Here is a 16,205-nt window from a genome sequence, read left to right as displayed (position 1 = left end):
TTTTAGTAAATGGAAATCCCACCCTTCTGGTTTCAGTGCTTTAAACCTCGGTTCCTGCTTGTCTCCTCTCCTTCTGTCACAGCCCATGTCCAATTCATTAACAACCCAATTAGCTCTATTTTTCAAAATATATCAAGAATCTCAGCCCTTTTCACTTCCTCTTCCATTAACGCTTCACTGTAAGCATCTCTTTCCGGGATCACCATCACAGCCTCCTAACTTTTCTCCCCACTTCCTCCCTTGGCACCTCCTGGAATCTATTCTCAACATATCAGCCAGTGTTTCATTCAAAACACAGGTCCGACCCTATCGCTTCCCAGGCTCGACACTGTATGATGATTCATTCCCAATTGACATACAGAAAAATCCCATGTCCTTTTTTTTATTCCTCTATATCCTTTTGATCTCTAACTTCACCATTTATTCCTCAACCTTCACTTACTCTACTCCAGCCAGAGTGGCCTCCTTGCTTTTTCTCAAACATGCCAGGCAGGCTCCCACCTCAGGGCCTTTGCAATTGATTTTTCTCTTTACCTAGAACATTATTTCCTCTTTCTGTTCCTTCTCCAAATTTTTGCTCAAATGCCACCTTCTTTTGTCTCTTTTCTTTGCTCCGGTATCCCCAGCAACCAGGAGAGTGCCTGGCACATAATAGGCTTCCATTATATGTTTGAAAATCTACACACAGAAAGAAAACACATTTAGTATCAACCATCCTTCTCAACACATTCAAAAGATACTAGCCCAGAAATGTTAGTGGAGAGACTGAGCACAGGTTCCTGATGGCCAGATGATAACCCAAAGCAAGGAGACGTGGCTGAAACTGCCCAGCCTGTGTGGGTTTAGTGAGTCTGCATTGGAATCCATGGCTGCAGGGCTCTTTCCACTCCAAAGCACTTCACATACACACACACAAACATATGCACGTGTATACACGTGTGTGTACATACCTAGTTTGTAAATGTCTTCAGAACCAACCTGCCCTGGGTGACCCTGGGACAACAGACAGGAGCCCCTCAGGTCCTTGTTTTCTTTATAAACTCAATATAGGGGCTGGAATCAATAATACCCAAAAATACCTAATTTTCCATCTAAGACTGAAGAATAAGATATCCATTTTATATTCCAGCAGTGCTTTCAGAGTTCAATAAAGAGACAGACATTTGCACCCTTAAGCAAATATCAGTCTCTGGATCAGCTTAAACATGTCACAAGGCCTGCATTTGGCTCAGTAAATCAGCTACTGATGACCCTGCTCTTCCTACACTGCTTTCTCCTGAACCAGGAAAATTATTCTTCCTAATATTTCAAGATTCTCCACACTCATGTTTTAAGATGTTTTTGCAAATTGACCTGCACTAGTTTTGAGATGAGATTTCCATTTCAGAATTCATATTGCCGTTTAAGGAAAACTAAATCCTCTTACAAATCATGTGTCAACAACCTGAATACCATCATGGCTGAATGTAACCAACTTAAAAAGATAAGTGTGTTCCTAGAACAGAGTAAAACGGCTAACACCATCTCTTAGATGATATGCTCTGATAGACAGGGACTTAACATTACTTGGAAGATCTCGATCTTCAATCTTATCTTTTCTGCTAATGGATTCTCCCACAATAAAATAGGATACAGAATTCAGGACTAAAGGAGACATTTTAGTCACTACTTCTCTTGCTGTTTGTAATGCTTTTTTTTTTCTGTGTTCGCAGCTCAGTATATGTTTTCGTTTAATGTACTCGGATATCAGCAAATCCAAACTCAAGTGCATTTCCCATTAAGTAGGATGCTATCTAGAGACACCCAGGCTTCCTTTAGAGTTAGTCATCCAAGCAGATCCAGTTAAAGTCCATCCAGTTGTGCTGACCATCCTGCATACAAATCCCGCTTCATACACCGGCTGCACTGTTTGCCATGAACACTGCAGTGCCAGAATCAGTGACCTAGAAATGCACATCCATTGCAAGTAAGCTGTAATAAGCAATCCTCACTTGCACCCTGTCGTTGTTATGGTAGTATGTGCCCAATATACTCAGTGCCTAAGAAGAAAATGCCACATGAATATCCAATTGTCCCAATTCTGAGCTCAATTAGGGTAATTATAAATCACAGCCCCTGGTGTGAATAGAATATATGATGCTCAAAATGATGTTCATTTGGAGGTACCATTATATTCATCTTATAACCATCCTGTCCACATAAACATCCTTCCTTTCCTTAGTCTAGGAAAAAAACCCATCAAACTCTCTTTCTCAGTTGAACTAGGGGAAACATTTTACTCTAATTCTCTGCTTTGGTGATTTCACCTTTAAAAGCTCAAACATTTTCCTTTTATGTGCATTCCTGCACTGCTGACATTCACCTCCTTGTGTATCTCTTTGTTGCAGCAGGGTCATGACATCTAACCTTTTAAACAATCTATATAAAGCTGCAGCAAGTTTGCAGAAATGAACCAATATCGCTGGCAAACAGGACTTGAGAAGTTAATTTTCTGTTAGCTAGTGAAGTCCATTGAATGCTATATTTCCTTTTCACTGTTCTCAATCATTTATTTTACATATCAAACCTGAAGTGAAATTTGTTGCATTTCTCTGGCAGCTGGAAGGAATTTCACATACAAATTCCTGCTGTATTTATTGCCTTGCCTTATGTATCTAGTGACTGACTCCAGGAGAATCAGTTCAGGAAATTTTACTAGATGTGGTCTTGAAAGGAGCCATTACCCACAGCCTTTCACCACGTGTTTGCTTTTTTTGTTGTGTAACCAAAGGAATCCCCAAAGAAAAACTCTTTTAGCAACAAGTGGGCTTTGAGGAATCACCATGCTGTTTTCCACAATGGTTGAACTAATTTACACTCCCAACAGTGGGATAAAGAAAATGTGGCACATATACACCATGAAATACCATTTAAAAAGAACGAGATCATGTCCTTTGCAGGAACATGGATGGAGCTGGAGGCCATTAGCCTTAGCAAACTCACGCAGAAACAGAAAATCAAATACCACATGTTCTTACTTATAAGTGGGAGCTAAGTGATGAGAACATGTGGACATATAGAGGGGAACAACACACACTGGGGCCTACCAGAGAGTGGAAGGTGGGAGGAGGCATAGAATCAAGAAAAATAACTATTGGGTACTAGGCTTAATACCTGGGTAACAAAATAATCTGTACAACAAACCCCCATGACACAAGTTTACCTATATAACAAACTTGCATATGTACCCCTGAACTTAAAATAAAAGTAAAAAAAAAAGAAAAAAACAAGTGGGCTTTTTTTCATTAACCAAGTGGTGCACAGCAGCAGCAGTGTAAAGGCAATAAACCCTTGCCCTTTTAAATTACAATTTCATCTTATAAATATGTGAATATTGTCCCAAATTAATTCTACTTTCTTCAAAGATATTTGGCCATTTTTTTATCCCCTGTAATATCTTTTTTAGCACAGGGTACTGAGAAAGGAGCAAATATGGAAAGAAATGCATGAGTAAATGAGTGAACAAATTATGTCTGTGTTGACTTCTGGGATGTTTTTATTTCTCATTTTCTTCAAGGAATACTCAGCTTCTTTACCAGCTGGTTTTGCGGAAGGGGGTGAGTGAGATTGTATGCACACACACATACATGTACATTATTTTATATCTTTACTTCCTACTATAATTTAGTTCTAATCTGCAGGACTCCCTCATTGTACCTTAAGTGACAGCTTAACAGCCTTGTCATCCTCATCCTCATTTTCAGTTCCCACCAGCCCCTTCCAGAGCCTCTGCCCAGCTTCTCTGCAGATTCCAAAAGCAGAGGAAGCCAAGCAATGGACAACTTAAGATTCACATAAAGTGTGACATGAGCTCAGCAGAAGGGATGAGAGCACTGCAGAGAGAGAAAGATGGCTAAGAAAATAGTTCCTAGAAAACTTTCATTAGATGCAGTCATCACTATGCTAATATTTTCCCACTGTATAGCCTTTTTGTCCCCAAATTATTTTTGTAGAGATCAATTAATTAAAACTCACAGTGTTTTAGTCATATCACTTGATTTAGTTTGTGCTGACTATCCTGAAAATTGTCATAGGAACAAAATAATGGAGTTGCAATAGCCATATTTCTGAAGTAATTTGAATGGGAAATTCAAGTAATTTCCCATTTCTTGAATTTTATTCCTATTAATAAAAGACACTGCATTACAAGAGTCGAGTGGAAGCAGGAAACACACTTCTATTTTGCATCTGTCGAAACAGGACTCAGAGTTCTTTAACACAATAAGAAAAGACAAAGGACTCAGTCAACCAGGTATGAAAACTTAAAACATTCTTATCCCCAAGCCAATCTGGATATGTCTTTTCCTTAAAAAGCAAAGAAAGGGATACAAAATAAATTTTTAATTTTACGGCACAGATAGTTGTTCCATACGAACAATTATACATGAACTTCCAAATGCCTTGTCTCCCCCACCATGAAAAACTCCGTTTAAAGTTGCTGTCTTTTAAATTTTTTTAAGAAATAGAAATATGAACTCAACAAATAAATAGCCAAATTAGGATGAATTGAATGTGTTTGAAATGTTGAGAATCTATTTACATTTTAATAAGATATTTCCTCCAGGCAGGTCTTAGATAAATCTCCATAGAGATGAGGCTAGGACACAGAATTAGGAAGAAAGAGGCGCCCTTGACAATCTGGAGGGAAAAAAAGATAAGCAGAGTGGTGTTTAATAGAAACAGACGTGGATGTAATCTCTTTAAGAAGAAAAAAGCTGTACAACTATAACATAGAAGGGAAATGCCTTTGGACAAGTATAATGGAAAAGCCTGGGGAGCTTTGGAACTCAAGCTAAGAATGACTCAGAGTTTTCTAATTCAAAACCTAACAACTGGTGGGTTACGTGGATAACTTGAAGAAAGACATGGTGTTAAGCACAATATTTTATTTATAAGAAAGATTAATGGGAATTTCTGGAAGTGGCAATAAAGGTTGAAAAAGGAGGGTTTTTCCAAGGATCTAGAACTAGAAATACCATTTGACCCAGCCATCCAATTACTGGGTATATACCCAAAGGATTATAAATCATGATGCTATAAAGACACATGCACGTGTATGTTTATTTCAGCACTATTCACAATAGCAAAGACTTGGAACCAACCCAAATGTCCATCAACGATAGACTGGATTAAGAAAATGTGGCACATATACACCATGGAATACTATGCAGCCATAAAAAATGATGAGTTCATGTCCTTTGTAGGGACATGGATGAAGCTGGAAACCATCATTCTCAGCAAACTATCGCAAGGACAAAAAACCAAACACCGCATGTTCTCACTCAGGTGGGAACTGAACAATGAGAACACATGAACACTGGAAGGGGAACATAGCACACTGGGGCCTGTTGTGGGGTGAGGGGAGAGGGGAGGGATAGCATTAGGAGATATACCTAATGTAAATGACGAGTTAATGGGTGCAGCACACCAACATGGCACATGTATACATATGTAACAAACTTACACATTGTGCACTTCTACCCTAGAACTTAAAGTATAATAATAGAAAAAAAAAAGAACTTAAAACAAAAAAAAAGAAAAAGGAGGGTTTTTCAGCATCAAAATGTATAAAGAATCCTAGTCATGGACCTATACGCCAGTCTGTGCATCTCTAATCTATAACTGTTGACAATTGTTTTCCATTCTGGCAGGAAGCATTGGAGTTAACATTATGGAAAACCTATTAACTAAAGTTTGAGCCCTAAAATATGTTAATGGAAGACATAGGATTTATCTTCATTTTTTAAAATGACCACTTATATTTCTACAATGTTTTGCATAGCTTAGAATATTATGAAATAGACCTACAATTGCCATTCTACTGTAGTCACCAGCTGATAAAGGGTTAGTGGTTAAGTGACAAGCAGAAATTTGGGGAATGTTGGGTAGAAGAAAATGTCTCCAGCACACATCAAGTCAAAACAGCACTCCTTCACTCTTCAGCGTATTCTACCTTTGAGAAAATATTTCCTTTCCTTGTGTTTTATATTTTCCTTAACGTTTAGGAAACAAGACTTTGTGACTCAAGTCCTTCATCTTCCTCTTTGAAGGAAAAGAGATGGACAGAGAAGCTGTCGAGAAAACCCTTTACACTAAGTACAATTCAGCCGTAAAAAACAATAAGATTCTGTCATTTGCAACAATATGGATGGAACTGGAGCTCATTATGCTAAATGAAATAAACCAGGCACAGAAAGACAAACATCACATGTTCTCACTTATTTGTGGGATCTAAAAATCAAAACAATTGAACTCATGAACATAGAGAGTAGAAAGATGGTTACCAGAGGATGGGAAGGGTAGTGGGGGGATAGGGGGTGGTAGGGATGGTTAATTAGTAGAAAAAAATCGTTAGAAAGAATGAGTAATACCCAGTATTTGATAGCACAACAGAGGTACTATACTCAATAATAATTTAGCTGCACATTTTAAAATAACTAAAAGAGCATAATTGGATTGTTTATAACCCAAATTATAAATGCTTGAGGGGATGGATACCCCATTTTCGATCATGTGATTATTACATATTACATGCCTGGATCAAGACATCTCATGTGCCACACAAATGTATACATGCCCTACGTACTCACAAAAATTAAAATTAAAAAAAGAAAACCCTTTACCTGGGGTTTACCTGCAAAACCTAAAATAAAGAGTAAAAAGTAATGATTCTGACTCTTCTATATCTTGACAACTTAGCTCTACATCCCAGGCTAGAACTCGGCCAGAACTCTAAGCCCATCTCTCAAAGCTGAACCCCACCACTGAAAGTTATTACGAAAAATTGTGCAGAGTAAATCAACTAATCCCAGTGAATCAACTAATCCAAGGCTGTGATCATTTTAATAACTCTCCACAAAGGCTCAGAAAATTTCTCTACCCATGAATTTCTTCTACACAGCTGTGATTATAATGTGATACAAAAGCAACATCCTTCAGCTAGTGCAGTTGCCAGGAGAGAGTGGCAGAGCCGCAGAGTGTGGGGTAGACCCTACATCTGAATCCATCAGCAAGCCGTGCTTTCTGCCTCTCAACACAGGCACAGCAAGAGTCTTCAAAGGAGAAAGACAACTGCAGGGCCTGGTAAACCAAAATGTCTCCTTAGCTAGCAAGCATTTTGTGAAGCACAGGAAAGAGGAGCAAAGCCCTATAGCACAAATTTATTTTTTTAATCCAAGTCAATTTCAAGGATACACAGATTCAGAGTAAATTATCTTCACATGATAAGTATTATCATATTATTATTGCAAAAAGGTTCAGAAACTCCAAAGAAATTATTTTAAGGTAGTTATAAAATTTCGAGTTAAAAACTTCATCCGGCCGGGCGCGATGGCTCACACCTGTAATCCCAGCACTTTGGGAGGCCGAGACGGGCGGATCACCAGGTCAGGAGATCGAGACCCTCCTGGCTAACACGGGGAAACCCCGTCTCTACTAAAAATTAAAATTAAAAAAAATTAGCCGGGCGTGGTGGCGGGCGCCTGTAGTCCCAGCTACTCGGGAGGCTGAGGCAGGAGAATAGTGTGAACCCGGGAGGCGGAGCTTGCAGTGAGCTGAGATCGCCCCACTGCACTCCAGCCTGGGCGACAGGGCGAGACTCCATCTCAAAAAAAAAAGAAAAACTTCATCCATCCTTTTAAAAATATAAAGTGGATGTTATCTGTTATAAAGTAAGATATGGACATCCAGGGTGGAACAAACTAGCCAAAGAGCACAATTCCAGAACCTGTATTAACAGAGATTATCTCTCTCGTTTAGATTTTTTCTTAAATATTCTAAGTTGCTTTGAAGGAGGCTTCCTATTTCCATGGCAGTTTGTTTAATTAATGGTATTGTATGTCTGCTGTGCCTAGCACTTGGCTACTTATTGTAAATCCTTGTAAGGAAAGTAAATGGCATTTATGATAAGAGCCTATCTGCCGGGAACGGTGGCTCACGCCTGTAATCCCAGCACTTTGGGAGGCCGAGGCGGGTGGATCACAAGGTCAGGAGTTCAAGAACAGCCTGACCAACATGGTGCAACCCCGTCTCTACTAAAAATATAAAAATTAGCCGGGCATGGTGGCAAGCGCCTGTAATCCTGGCTACTCAGGAGGCTGAGGCAGGGGAATCGCTTGAACCCGGGAGGCGGAGGTTGCAGTGACTCAAGATTACACCATTCCGTTCCAACCTGGGCAACAAAAGCAAAACTCCGTCTCAAAAAAAAAAAAAAAGAGCCTAGCTGAGGACACACACACACACACACAACGCCGTGTGCGCATCTGTTTAACAGTCCAAGTGTGATGTCGCTAGAGAGTCAAGTGGGAATGGGAAAGGTTCCTTCCATACAGCACCTTGTAAAACAAAAGGCAGGGTGTGCAGTGAGCCTGAGAAAGATCAAAGAAGATTTCTGCGACATCCGTGGCTGGAAGCAGGAGCTGCTGCATTGAGAGGAGGTAACAAGGTTGCTTTTAGACATCCTCAGTTGGTGGCTGGGCAACCAGCTACCACCCAGAGCCCTGAAGCTGCCATTCTCTGATCATCAGAAATCTTTGAGCTGGAGAGCTGAGAGGTTCCTGCGAGGAGGAGTGCTTGAAACCATAAGAGTGTCAGCCCAACTGGCTTATTAGCTCACAAAATGAGACACCACAACATCGTTGCCACCCATAAAGAGACTTCCTTTCGTGTTTACACAGTCTAGGGAGCTTTAAAAGTTTAACACTTGACTGCATATATGCAATATATGCACCTTAGATTCGCTTATTCAGGAAACTGTAGCTTCCCTCAGTGCCTTTTTTTCCACTCCTTCCTCTCCACTTTCTACTAACAACCTTGTTATGAATCCCACCCTCAGAAAAAGAGCTATGCCCAGCCGATTTGCCTGACTCATGTTCCCCACATAGCTTGCAGGGAAGTGGCCAGACGATGGATTTTTTAGATTCAGGGGATATGTGTGCATGTTTGTTACATGAGTATATTGTGTAACAGTAGGGACTGACTTCTAGAGTATCCATCACCCAAATATTGAACATTGTACTCAATAGGTAATTTTACAACTCTCAAACCCTCCCAGCTTCCTCCTTGTGGAGGCCCCAGTGTCTATTATGTCCATCTTGATGTCCGTGAGAACCCATTGTTTAGCTCCCACTTATAAGTGAAAGCGTGTGATATTTGATTTTCTGCTTCTGAGTTAGTTCACTTAGGATAAGGACCTCCAGCTCCATCCATGCTGCTGCAAGCGACATAATTTCATTCTTCCTTATGGCTCCATAGTATAGGATATTTATTAAGTACATATTGTGGTCTGTAGAAATCACCAAGGAAAATATCATGTATAGAAATATAATCAAATATTTTAATTCAGTAGTTACAGTTACAGGCTTCTTGTAAAGATACTTAAGCCAGGATTCCGAATTCATATTAATCCTTCCTCAAAAATTAGTTGCTGTTGTCTACAGCCATACCACCCTGAACGCACCTGATTTCAGAAGCTAAGCAGGGGTCAAGGCTGCTTAGTCCTGGGATGGGAGACCACCTTGGAATACCAGATGCCCTAGGCTTTTAAAATATATATATATTTGCTCTTAACAAGTGGTGCTGTTCAAGTGAGAAAGGACCTTTGATATCACAGCGGGGTCTTTGTGGCCTGGCACTTTTGTGTCCTTGACATCTCCCTTCCCCCAGTCAGTGGAGAGTCTGTGAGCACCATGTTGCTAAGCAACCAGGAAGCGCTCTTGGACAACGCGGACTTCTCCTGTCCAACCAAGGCAGGGGAAATCTCACAGACAGCAGCAGGACACAGCCTGCACACCAAGCTCGGGAGGAGCTGGGCAGACTCCGTTTACACAGGCAAGATGTTTTTAAAAGAGATACAGAACCAAATGAATAAGGAAAATATCAAAGTGCATATAAGTACCTCCTACCACATAGCCCGTACAGAGAGCATAGCAACAACTGAATTATCCTCAGAAAATGTCACGTTAGCGGGGAGTATCATCTTGTAAGAACTCGGATATCCAATTTGTTTCTGAAGCTTCCTAGGCTCTGCCATTTTTTTCAGCAAATAGTCTCAGTAGGCCTTAAGCACGGAAGCAGACAGAACTGGCAACGCGTCCCCTCCCAAACTGGTTCCTCTCCCCAGTCACCTCTGCCACATCCCCTGTGCTGTCTGAATTTAGTGTACATTTACTCTTGGTGGTGTTGTTGTTGTTGTATTTTATTTTGCTTTCATGAGTGCTTAATTTGTGCTTTCTTCAATTAAGCAAGTTTATGTCACAACACTGCACTGGTGCAAGTAAAACCGATCATGTTCCTTTCTGCATCCATCACTGGCAGTAGCCATCACTATCATTTTGTGCATTAATTCTGCTCCTTTTTTAGCACCTTTCTTTCCTCCACGTGGGAGCCAATTTTCCATCTGCTATCATTTATATTACATTAGAAGAACATCCTTTCACCTCTCTTGTAGTACAGGTCTGCTGCCAGCTTTTATTTGTCTGAAAAAGTCCATTTTGTGTGTCTGAAAGTCTTTATCTTGCCTTTACTTTTGAATAATACTTGGGGTTGGATTTCAGATTCTAAGTTTACAAGACTGTTTCTCTTCCTCTTCTTTGAGCAGTGAGAAAATGTGATTCCATTGTCCTCAGGCTTACATAGTTATTGATGAGACATCTGAAACTGTTCTTATCTTTATTGCCCAATATGTAAAGGGTCTTTTATTTCTGATTGCTTTTTAAGACAATTTTTTTCTTATCACTGTTTTTCAGAAATGTGTTTTTTAAATTCCTTTTTGATTAATTAATCTGATTGTGTTTATTTCCTATCTTATTTCTATGCCTTCAAAATGGTTCTAATTCTATAATATTATGTACATATTTTGTATCTCACTTTTTTCTTTTCTTTTTTAGATTGATATATAATTGTACATATTTTTGGAGTACACGTGATATTTTTATACATATGTCCAAGTGTAATGAACAAATGAGGGTAATTAGGATACCCATCACCTCAAATGTTTATCATTTTTTTGTATTGAACATGTTTCAAATCTTCTCTTGCAGCTACTTTGAAATATATGATAAATTACTGCTAATTATAGTCACCCTACTGTGTTATCAAACACTAGAACTTATTCCTTCTATTTAACTGTATGTTTATACACATTAATCCAACCTCCCTTCCTCTTCCCTTTCAGTACCCTTCTCAAGCTCTGCTATCATTCTACTCTGTACCTCCATGTGATCAACATTTTTGCTTCTACATGTAAGTGAGAACTTGTGATATTTGCCTTTCTATGCCTGCCTTATATCCTTTAACTTAATGACCTTCAGCTCCATCCATGTTGTTGCAAATGACCGGATTTCTTTCTTTTTATGACTGAATAATATTTCGTGATATATATATATATCTCATGATATATATGTATATAAATGGTATATATATGTACCATTTTTTCTTTATCCATTCATCTGCAGTGAACACTTATATTGATTCCCTATCTTGTTTGTTTATAATGTGACTCTGTTTTCTTTTTCATAATTATCCTGCTTGGGTTCATTAAAACTTTTAGATCTCTGGTTTTACAGTGGTCATTAATTTTGGAAATTTTTCAGCCATTATTTATTCAGAAATTATTTCTGAGCCTCTGTTTCCGAGGACACCAAGTAAATGTAAGTTCAATCGTCTGATGTTGTCTCACAAATCACTGGGATTCTGTTCTTTTAATGTGTTTACTTCTTTCTGTGCTTCATTTTATGTAATTTCTTTTAGTACATCTTCAAGTTGACTGATCTTTCCTTTTTCAATGGCTGCTCTAAGTCTGACTCAATAGAATTTTCATTTTATATATTGTACTTTTATGCTCATTGGTTCGTGGTTCATTTTCATATCTTCCATTTCTGTCCTAATTACATTTAAAGATTTTAAACATAACGATTTTAAATGACTTTTCTAAAGCCCTTGAGCTAATTCCATCACCTTTGCCTTTTCTAAGTATGTTTATATTCCCTGAATTTCTCTTGGTTAATGGTAATTTTATATTTATATAATCTATGTATACATATTTTTATATATACAGATCTACAATATGTACAATAAAATATATAACTACATTTTATTATATTTGTGATACATAACTATATATTTTATTGTAAATAACATGCTATATATAATATATATTGAATATTATGTTGTATATAATAAAATATATATTATATGTATTTACTTTTTTGCATTTTTTTTATTTTGTCTTTCTTAAAAGAGTGTTGGCAGACAGTTAAGTAACTTTCTTTTTTTTGTTGTTTTTTTGAGACAGGGTCTCACTATGTCAGGCTGGAGTTCAGTGATGCAATCATAGCTGACTGCAGCCTCTGAACTCCTGGGCTCAAGCAATCCTCTCGCCTCAGTCTCCCAAGTAGCTGGGACTACAGGCACATGCCACCAACAGTTATTTTTGTTGCCGTTGGTTTTATTTTATTGTTAAAAGATTTAAGAGACAGAGTCTCATTATGTTGCCCAGGCTGGCCTCAAGGGATCCTCCGCCATCAGCCTCCCAGTTAGCTGGGACAAGTGCACACCACTGCAGCCAGCACAGACCAGCTTATTTTTAAGCTTTACTAGGGCTGGATTAGAATAGCCTTTACTCTAGGACTAGTTTCACCTTACTGCTGAGGCCTGGCCTCTCAGTTTTCCTAGAGAGTAATGCGTGGAACTTGTCTCTCTGCCTTCATAAGTAGTGGAAGTCGCTGAGCTTGCCTCTCCCAGTTGATCTTTATGCTACTCACGGAGTTTCACCCTCTATATGCGAAGTTCAGTATTTAGCAACAGACTCAAAATGACGCCTGTTCTAATTTCCGGAGCTATTTTCTGCATGATTCTCGCTTTTCCACTACTCCAATTCTACCCACATCATCCTCCCCTAACTCTAGTCTCTTGTCTTCCCGACTCAGTGAGAATGTTATATCTGCTTGAGTTGTCCTTTCCTGGGTCACTGTCCACAAAGGATCTCCAGGTGATTAGAACCACAGCAGTTCTAGAGCTCACATCATTTATTTTCCTTTTCTCTGGATTGCAGTCCTTCACTTAGGTGGCAGTTTCACTTGTTTTTCTAGTTTCCTAATTTTTACAGCAAGAGAACAAGTTTTGAAGTACCGGTTACTTCAAGTGGAAAGCCTACAGTCTCATTAGGTAAGGAGTTAAGGACAATTTGAACAGGTGCTTCTGACCCTGGGTCTGTCGTGGGTTTGCAGTTGACATGTTTGCCTAGACTACAGTACTATGAAGTTTTAAAGGGAGCTGGAGAATCAGTTCCAAGGTAGCTCACTCACTAATGTGGATGGCAAGCTGTGGTGCTGGTTGTGGTTCCTCATCTCATGGATGACTCTATCAGACTGCTTGAGTGTCTTTATGGTACAGCGGCTAGCTCCTCCCTGAGCAAGTGATCCAAGAACTGCCTGTGGTTCAGAGGGATGGTTTTTTTGTTTGTTTGTTGTTGTTGTTGTTGTTGTTTGTTTGTTTGATTGTTTTTTGAGGCAGAGTCTCGCTCTGTTGCCCAGGCTGAAGTGCAGTGGCAGGATCTCAGCTCACTGCAACCTCCAACTCCCAGGTTCAAGCGATTCTGCTGCCTCAGCTTCCCAAGTAGCTGGGATTACAGGTGCTTTGCCACCACAGCTGGCTAATTTTTGTATTTTTGGTAGAGATGGGGTTTCACCATGTTGACCAGGATGGTCTCGATCTCTTGACCTCGTGATCCGCCCACCTAGGCCTCCCAAAGTGCAGGGATTACAGGTGTGAGCCACCACGCCAGGCCCGGAGGGATGTTTTCTTAATGTTTGTGGGGACCTAGTAGGTGTAGATGATGCAGGAGTTTTTCTCAACTCCTTTGTCAGGCTTGCAACAGGGGTGCCCCATTTATTCAACCCGCCACACTCAACCTCTTGCAGTAAGCAAGCGAGTGCAGGATCTGGCTGGCTGCTTTGGGAACCAGCGGGAGCAGGATCTGTGTGGGCCCTGCGGTGGCACCCAGATCAGGAGGTCTGCAACCCCTGATGCCCCAGAGGGCATGTTACAATGCTCTCTTAGCTCCGCCATCCTGTGGACAATAGCATGTTATCAGCTCAGTGGGCCCCTTGCCTCATCACATGGGGTGGCTGCCCTCCACCAGCAAGGGCAAAGGGCCAGTGTGGCAGCCTTTTTTGGGTACCTGCATGCGGTGGGTCCCAAGTTCTTGTCCAGCGTCCAAGAAGAAATTGGGTCACACATACACTTCAAGGATGGTGGAGGCAGAGTATTTTATTTAGCAACGGAAGCGACTCTCAGTGGAGAGGGAAGCTGGAGAGAGGATAGCATGGGCAGATAATCTGAAGTCCGGCCATCTCTGGGGCTTTTGTCCAAAGTTAAGCCATCTCTCCTGACATCTAGCTGTCCCTCTGAAGTCAAGTCACCTCTCTCCAATCAAGCCACTTCTCTCTTCTACCAACTGAGTCTGGGGTCTTTATAGACACAGGATGAGGTGCAGGGTAGGCTGTAGGTAGTTTTGGAAAAGGCAACATTGAATTGGTAAAAAGACATTGTTCAGAAAGAACCAATCAGGAGAGAGTGGGCAAACAGGGATAGAAGTTCTCACTTTGGGTCGTGGGTTTCAGGCTTTTCAGCTTGAAGATGGGGATTTATTGGGGACCCACCCTGTCTGCCTAGAATTTCTCTGCCTCCTGCCTCTATCACATATATTTATGGGGTATGTGAGATGTGCCTGTGCTTCCTGTGTCCACCAAAATACACAAAACACAGGATGAGAACACCTTAGATTCTTAGTCAATAACCAATCACAGATACTCTCTTTAATCTAAACCACTCTGGATTGCACACAGAAGAAACCACATCCTCCAAATTCTTCAATTAATTTCTTATTATGAAAAAAACTGACCAAAGTTCAATTTAATAAAAATGAGTGCAACCTCCAAGGAAATTTGAACAGCATCTCGACAGTCACTGTCCTCCCTTGCTTTTACAAGAGGTTGTCACATTATTTCAGAGATTGCAATGGAAAATGTTCCCCCAAGGGTCTCAAGAAGGCCTAAGGGGATTTTGTGGGCACACATCATTAGTACCACAGACAACTACAGCCCTGATACAAAACTCCATTTGCACATCTCAATGACCTGGGCCATCCGTGCTGCTCATTTCCCCAAGGCTGAAGCCAGCAACCTCTTTGACTTCTTTCTAAGAGTTCTGCTGCTGTGTCCCACCACCTCAAAAAATAATTTTCTTAAAAAAAAAAAAAAAAAAACCCTTTCTAAAGATGGGGTATACCAAGTACTAAGAAAAAGATGGTTAAGCAGATGTTGGCATCTTTGCTGCTGCAGACATGGTCAACATAAGAAAGAAGAGACTGCTTTTGCTTCTAAGTGGAGATGACTTGCAAGTCACAAAAATTTTTTTTTTTTTTTGAGATGAAGTCTCACTCACTCTGCCTCCCAGGCTAGAGTACAGTGGTACAATCTCAGCTCACTGCAACCTCCACCTCCTAGGTTCAAGCGATTCTCCTGCCTCAGCCTACAGAGTAGCTGGGATTACACATGTATGCCACAACACCTGACTATTTTTTGTATTTTTAGTATAGACGGGGTTTTACCATGCTGGCCAGGCTGGTCTTGAACTCCTGACCTCAAGTGATCCACCCATCTTGACCTCCCAAAGTGCTGGGATTACAGGCCAGGTGTGAGCCACTGTGCCCCGCCACAAAACCTTTTTTTTTTTTTTTTTTTTTTTTTTTTTGAGATGGAGTCTTTCTCTGTCACCCAGGCTGGAGTGTAGTGGCGCGATCTTGGCTCACCTCAACCTCTGCCTCTCAGGTTCAGGTGATTCTTCTGCCTCAGCCTGCCGAGTAGCTGGGACTACAGGTCCATGCCACCATGCCCGGCTAATTTTTGTATTTTTAGTAGAGACAGGGTTTCACCGTATTGACCAGGCTGGTCTCAAACTCCTGATCTCATGATCAACCTGCCTCGGCCTCCCAAAGTGCTGGGATTACAGGTGTGAGTCACCGCACCTGGCTAAAACATTTTTAAGCGTATGCATTTCCTTAGACGTTTTGTGTATTCATTCCAGAAAATTCACTTCTTTTCCAAGTGTAGAAGACTCATAGCTCTTGGCAATAAACTCGGCATTTAACATGCAGTTATAAGCAG

General features: G+C 40.4%; 1 long non-coding RNA gene across 1 annotated transcript in view; it reads right to left on the bottom strand.

The window, feature by feature from the left end:
- Window positions 1-9,577, bottom strand: part of LOC134808770 (uncharacterized) — a 53,298-nt gene extending 43,721 nt beyond the window's left edge. The window contains exon 1 of the long non-coding RNA XR_010152458.1: window positions 9,497-9,577. This is a non-coding gene — a long non-coding RNA (uncharacterized LOC134808770). The remainder of the gene's footprint in view (window positions 1-9,496) is intronic.
- Between the last annotated feature and the right edge of the window lie 6,628 nt (window positions 9,578-16,205).

The sequence above is a fragment of the Pan troglodytes genome, chromosome 18 (genome assembly GCF_028858775.2).
Source record: "Pan troglodytes isolate AG18354 chromosome 18, NHGRI_mPanTro3-v2.0_pri, whole genome shotgun sequence".
NCBI lineage: Eukaryota > Metazoa > Chordata > Mammalia > Primates > Hominidae > Pan > Pan troglodytes.
Note: the sequence above shows the minus strand (reverse complement) of the source record. Positions and strands in the feature narration are given on the sequence as shown.